The 6,333-nt window shown below is 37.1% G+C and overlaps 1 long non-coding RNA gene across 1 annotated transcript in view; it reads right to left on the bottom strand.

Annotated features, from left to right (window-relative positions):
* Nucleotides 1–297: 297 nt before the first annotated feature.
* The window catches only part of LOC125319402, a 36,343-nt gene continuing 30,307 nt past the window's right edge, over nt 298–6,333 (bottom strand). The window contains exons 2-4 of the long non-coding RNA XR_007200719.1: nt 2,513–2,645; nt 1,239–1,309; nt 298–432 (exon numbers count right to left, since the gene is read on the bottom strand). This is a non-coding gene — a long non-coding RNA (uncharacterized LOC125319402). The remainder of the gene's footprint in view (nt 433–1,238; nt 1,310–2,512; nt 2,646–6,333) is intronic.

Here is a 6,333-nt window from a genome sequence, read left to right as displayed (position 1 = left end):
AGTAAATGGAGATTCTTTTAAAAATCGTGATCCTACAGATACTAAGCACAAATATCTCCTCTTCCTTTGTTTTCCTGTTTCCTCATACCCTTCCTTCATCTTCCCTGCTCTTTTCAGTCTGATTCAGGAAGGACAGGTTTTGAGGGGTCTTATTAGCACAGTAGTTTTCTGGTAAAGTCAGCAGCTCTGCCTCCAGTTACTTAATTTTTTTTTTTTTTAATAAGCCATATTTCATGCCGAAAAGATGACCATAAGGTCAAATTATTCAATTTTTAAAAGTACGGTTATATTTTGTGGCATAAAACTTTAAAAATTATCAATACATCAATACAAAGTAGGGTTGGTTCTCTACAGTGTTTTGTCTCCTCTTTACTTGGGTTTATACTTTTCAGTAGGGTGGAAAGACTTGGCTGACAGGGCTCCTGAGATTTTCTGAAAATAAACACAGGAAAAAAATGGATAATCACAGATATAGTTGTGTCTCAGACATTTCCAAAAATGGTACTATGCAGAACAAGAGATTTTACTTTCTAACAGAGAAGCAAATCAGAAATACATTATGGTTTTTTGGTTGGGATATGCCTATTAACAAATTGCAGTGCCAGTTCAGGTTACTCCTGCCAGTCCTGAGGATGCTCTCTGGAGGCTGACAGAGGTCCAGCCACATTATCTGGGGTTTGTGAGGGTTCACAAGCTCCCAGGGGCAGGATCCACATCCCAAGGCAGGGCACTGCACTGATGCCAGGCTGCAGTGTCTAGACTCCCAGCCAGCTCATTTAGGATGTTACTGCTCTACACCACATTGACATGTCTAAGTGGTTCTGCCATTTGGTCTCCTCATGCTTTGGAGGGAAAATAATACATGAAAGGCAGATACCCAGTGAACTATAATGGGCTGGCCACTTTAATTATCACTGCAGTCCCACATTCTGCCTGCACTCTGTGACAGAGGCACAATTAAAAAAGCAAAAGTGCACCAGCTACCACAGAGGCATCAGGATTTTACACTTGCAGCACGCTGTAAGGATTTTGGTTACATGCATTTCTACAAACAGAATAATCCAGCGATTAAAAGTCATGCTTGAACCTTTACTGTCTTTTCTTCACAGAGAAGCAATTTGTTTACAAGCATTAAATACTAATAGACACATGTTCAAATATATTGAAGTCATTACAATCCCCTGCTACTGTATAAAGAAAAAAACATGTAATAGAGGCCCAGTCTTCCTTGTACTTACATAAGTAGTGTTGACACATTAATCCTTTCACTCAAAGAATGAATAAAGAAGACTGTAAAATTTTTAGGCACCTATTCAACCAATAGAAAAAAATAATAGAAAAAGAGATTAAAAAAGTAAAACATAATTGACAGGTGGAAAGTATTCATCAATGTGTGAGATATGACACACCTACTCTGTTATATAAAATTATACTTTTAAGACTTTGAAGAGTCAAAGAGTCTTCATTCTCTTTGAAGAGAAATTTGAATACCTTAATTTGAAAATTAAAATGGCGTCATTTTACTTCATTTTTGTTCTTTGTTAAATCAACATTTTTTCCCCATAAGAATAATCAACTCTTAATCCATAATGATAGCTGAAATAACATAAAATCAAAATTCAAATATACCTATATACCTTTCATTACCATCACTGTACTGTGAGGAATTAAGAAGCACTTTTACTCATCTCACTCGCATAGATAAATATATAAAGTTTAAAATCTCACATTTGCAGCTAATCCATGACTGTATGATGGAACAAAAATGAAGCATGGATTAAGAATACACAGAAAAATCATTATTCAGATGTTCCTGCACCTCAATTATCTTCAGTTTTGATGCAGAACCTCAAACCATGAAAGCTTCACTGGAAGAAGTCATGACTCTATGTGAACCCTCATTAAAATCTGGTCTGAATTTGTAACAAAATAATAAGCCAAGTGAGCTTGTATTTCTTACTTTTCATAAGCATTTCAGAGATCTGAAGTTCTTATCCCACTGTTACACTGGTGTGAAGCTGAGTCATTCATAAGGAACTGTAACTACGATACAGCCCAGATAAATGTCTTAGTGAAGCATGCTTCCGTTTGTCAGTGTAAGTGATCTATAAAAATAAATTTGCTGGGGCAAAAGTAGCTGGGGTTAGCTGGCATCTTTTGGCAGTGTTCAGAAAGCAGCAAGCTTTCCCATAATATTATCTTTATCATTCTATTTGCATTAAAGTTGTGTCTATAAGTGCTTTCTGAAAGCGGCTGTAGTCTAAATAAAGATCAAGGATATCACCTTTGTTATTTCTGCTGCTAATGCATCAAATTAGACACAAAAAACCCAAATATACTTAAAGGAATTATGTGAGATATAGACAACAACGCCAGCATTAATCTATTTTCTCAGAAATTGTTTCACTTTTTAAACACAGGCAGACCAAACCATAAACATTACATATGTATGAATCATTGCCAGCTAGGGAGAAAGGCGCTGTAAATCACAGCCAGGTACTCTCTCACATACTTCTGTCTCTAGTTCTGACCCATCAGAACTAGAAGACCTTCACTGGATTCCAGAGACATTTTGCCAGCTCACTGTACTTGAGGCTTGCTAGGAAGATCCTCACTCATGCTGGAGCGTATGACAGCAGGAACTTCTACAAAAGATGTTGAGAAATACAGCCACTGAGTTTCCCCGTCATCTTACAGAACTATTTTTAAACATGCATATACATATGCATTATTATATACGTTTTACTTTTTTGCTCAGCACAAGCTACAAAGCCTATGAAAGATTTACATAAAGTTCTTGAATTATAGTTAATTTGCAGATGAATTCAATTGCTTTTAGCTGTGAAGATGAAAAGAAGCATAAAGGACACCATTATTCCCTTTGTAAAAATCAGTCTTGTAAAAATGAAATCTTCAAACATAGAAAAATTTCCACAGCTTAACCTTTCCTGTGCAAGGGGTTCCATTAGAACAACAAGCTAATAGCATCTGATTCTCATTTAAATGAGTCATCCAATTATCCCGTGGACTTCAAGAAGCAGAATGGGCTAGGACCTGAGGATAGTCTTGGCCGTTGGATATCTAAAAGCACCTAAAATCTTAAACCTGTAAATGGGGAAGAGAGATTTATTATAGTGTTCAGAAGAGCATAACACCGCTGCCTTTATATGCAGTTATGAAGAGTCAGTCCATGCTCCAATTTCTGAATTGAGTATGGCAACATTCATTCCAAACACATGCAAAGAGGATGGAAGGGAATAGGCTTTGCTCTTTATGGCTTACCTCATGCAGTAAGTTTCATATATTTTCATAGTAAACACACTCAGGAACAAAACAGAAAGAACACTGAAAAGCAATGCAATTGAATTAACTATTTGCCTATATGAAACACAAGACTTTCACAACTAAGGACTACAGATCTGGGGATCTGTACTCTACAGAACTGCTCATATTAAAGCAAATGAGTGCAGAGTCACTGTGAGAACTGAAGGATTGGAATATAAAAAGGCAAAAAAAAAAAAGAAGAAAACCCGCCACACTTTCATACTATTTTGAATGCACAAAGTACAGTCTTACTCCTACTATTTGAGGCTCACGAGGAGTAATAGGCAAATGCAAGATCTTGCAGCTGAGCACAAAAAAGACCAAAAGTTTTGCATCAGTTTTGCATGAAACAGCCATCCAGTTTAGAAGATTTCTATGCCTCCAGCTACTCGGAGCCTGCGGAGACGACACTTGGATAATCACCACATTCCTAACCTGACAGCAAAGGAAGGACTAACTCCCTGTAATTGACTGACACTTAGCCATACCAGGGAGACTAATTTGATCACCATGTGTATGTTCTTCATGAGGAAAATAAAATAAAAAAGCAAAAATCTGATTCCAGCTGCCAATGACGTGTAATTCCTGCATTTAACACTTCAGTTTAGTAATCTTTGCATCTACAATTGTATTAAGAAAGAGCAACTGTATTACTTATAGTAATCTCATTTCACCGTTTTAAGTGACGTTAGTTTGTGTGGGTGCTTGTAGCTCTGCATACGTGTGTGCAAACAAATGGAAGAAAAAACTGAATGCTTGCCAAATCGAAAAGGAAATAAACAGCAGGGAATTAAATGGGTTTTTTCAGACTTCTAAGAAACAATTAAGAGGAAGAAAGAATAAAACCAAAAGCACAAGAAAGCACTTAGCAGTAACTGATGCTTCTTGGGACCAGGATCATGCTAAAGGATCTGTTCAGGTGTATCCAACCTCAGCGTATTAAATTCACATATTTTTAAAGCCAGAAGGGATCATTAGTTATGATCATTAGTTGTCTGCTACCACAGGCTATAAAGAATTTCTGCCAATGAGGTCTGAATAAAACCTGACACTTCATGAAGCAGGAGAACATCTTTTAGGGCACAGTCAATTTTTACATAAAACCTTTGGTCCTGCCCATCTGTGTAGGCTCTCTTGGACATTTTAACTATATTCATCATAGGACTATCAGGAGAAGCTCTCTCCTACGCAGGGTACCTGAAGGGGAAGCAGGAAGCTTGGATGGGATGTGAGACGTGGTCAGGGTCTCTTCACTGGCATAAATTTTAGCCAATTCCAATGCATATTCCTATTAAAAACAGTAATCCACCGGGAATTCAGCAAAGCTGTTCACTAGTCATTGATGGGCTTTATTCCCATACAAAGGTAAGAAAACAGAAAAAAAAAAAAAAGAAAAAAAATGCTTAATATGAAAGAACAGAAACAATTAATGCTCCAAATCATGGATAGGAAGAACTAACCAATGGAGAAAAACTGTGTAACGAGCAACCCAGCTGAGACTGTAGCACAATTTGCTTCTGTTGCTGGGTCAGATATTCTCCTACTCACAGCCCTTTTTTCCACTGCATGTCCTTTCTGTGTTCTCTGGTCCAGTTCTCAGCAAATTTGAAACCATTGCCTTGTACACCATCCTCCTCCTTCATCAGCAGAAAAGCCAAGAGGGGATTACCACACTACTGCTGGTCCAGTTTGTGTGTTGTGCATATGTATAACAAATGACTTTATTATAATACCATGAATCACTGGTGAACTAGAATCCAGAGATGTGGGAAATTTTATTTCGTTGGAATAAACAAGTCTCAACATTTTGCTTCTTTGTTTCAACACCAAACCCCTCCTTTCCTGGCAATAGAACCTTCCTTAAATCTCCTTTAATTCAGAGAATAGCAATCACAGCTATAACCATCAAACCTGTGATTCATCTGGAATGTGTAGCAGCTACAGAATAGCTCAGGGTAGACTGATGAAATACACAATAGACAAGGGATGAAGTTTGTTCATAAGCAGGGATAAAATTTTAAAAATCGTGTCTAGTGAGTCCTGCTTTCTTCCTGACCGAGCAGAGGAGTAGTAACTGGTATCACTCGGGCAAGAGGGTACAATAATCCTTCTGAGGAGCTGCATAGCAGTTGTTTCAGGAAATTGCATTTTACCTCAAAACCCCACACAGGGATCCACCTCACATTGACAGTAAGCATGCTGACTTTATGCTCAAGGAAAAGTATTTCACTTGGGAATACCAACCCCCTACATGAATGGGTTTTGTATACATGTAATACAGGCCAAATTTATGTCTCCAATCTGAGAACAGATAATACCCCACTGTGACTAGAGGCAAAAAATGAGAGAGAAAAAAAGAAAGAAAAAGTGACAAGAAGCCACAATAATTTTCCCCTAAACTGTGAAGGTTGTTCTTTCACCTTTGCAAAGAGGTTGCACTTTTGCTAGCCTACTGTTACTACTCTGTGCTCTGCATGTATCACACCAGGATTTTAAATATCCAGTACTGTATTTTTGAAATGTTTTGAATTATATTAATATTTTTACTGAAAAGCATATCTGAAAACTGAGCTACTTCTGAAGCTCAGCATGGAAAGGCTTCAAAAGGCATTTATTCTGAAAGTAAAAAAAAAAAAAAAAAGGGAAAAGAAACTACAAGCATCTAAGCCCTGAATGCTTCTGCTCCATTTTATCATGTATTTCATTATTGCTTTTTTTCTTTCTGTCAATTCTGCCTCAAAGTGTTTTTTTCTGGTTATTCCTAGAAAAGACTCATCCTAATTTCCAGATGCAAAGGCATATCAGGATTATACCCAGTTCAGAACTAGTGAAACTTAGAATATAAAAATACAAACTCTCATCCTCTTTTAAAGCTCTTAATATTAGACTAAATGTAAGTTTAATAAAGAGAAATTGCAAACAGGTAAATTACTGCTTGTCTTTCTCATTAGGGTGTGGTGAAAATTAATTCCTATGCAGAAAGTACTTTGAATCTTTGCATGAAAGGCA

Source organism: Corvus hawaiiensis, chromosome Z (genome assembly GCF_020740725.1).
Source record: "Corvus hawaiiensis isolate bCorHaw1 chromosome Z, bCorHaw1.pri.cur, whole genome shotgun sequence".
Classification (NCBI taxonomy): domain Eukaryota; kingdom Metazoa; phylum Chordata; class Aves; order Passeriformes; family Corvidae; genus Corvus; species Corvus hawaiiensis.
Note: the sequence above shows the minus strand (reverse complement) of the source record. Positions and strands in the feature narration are given on the sequence as shown.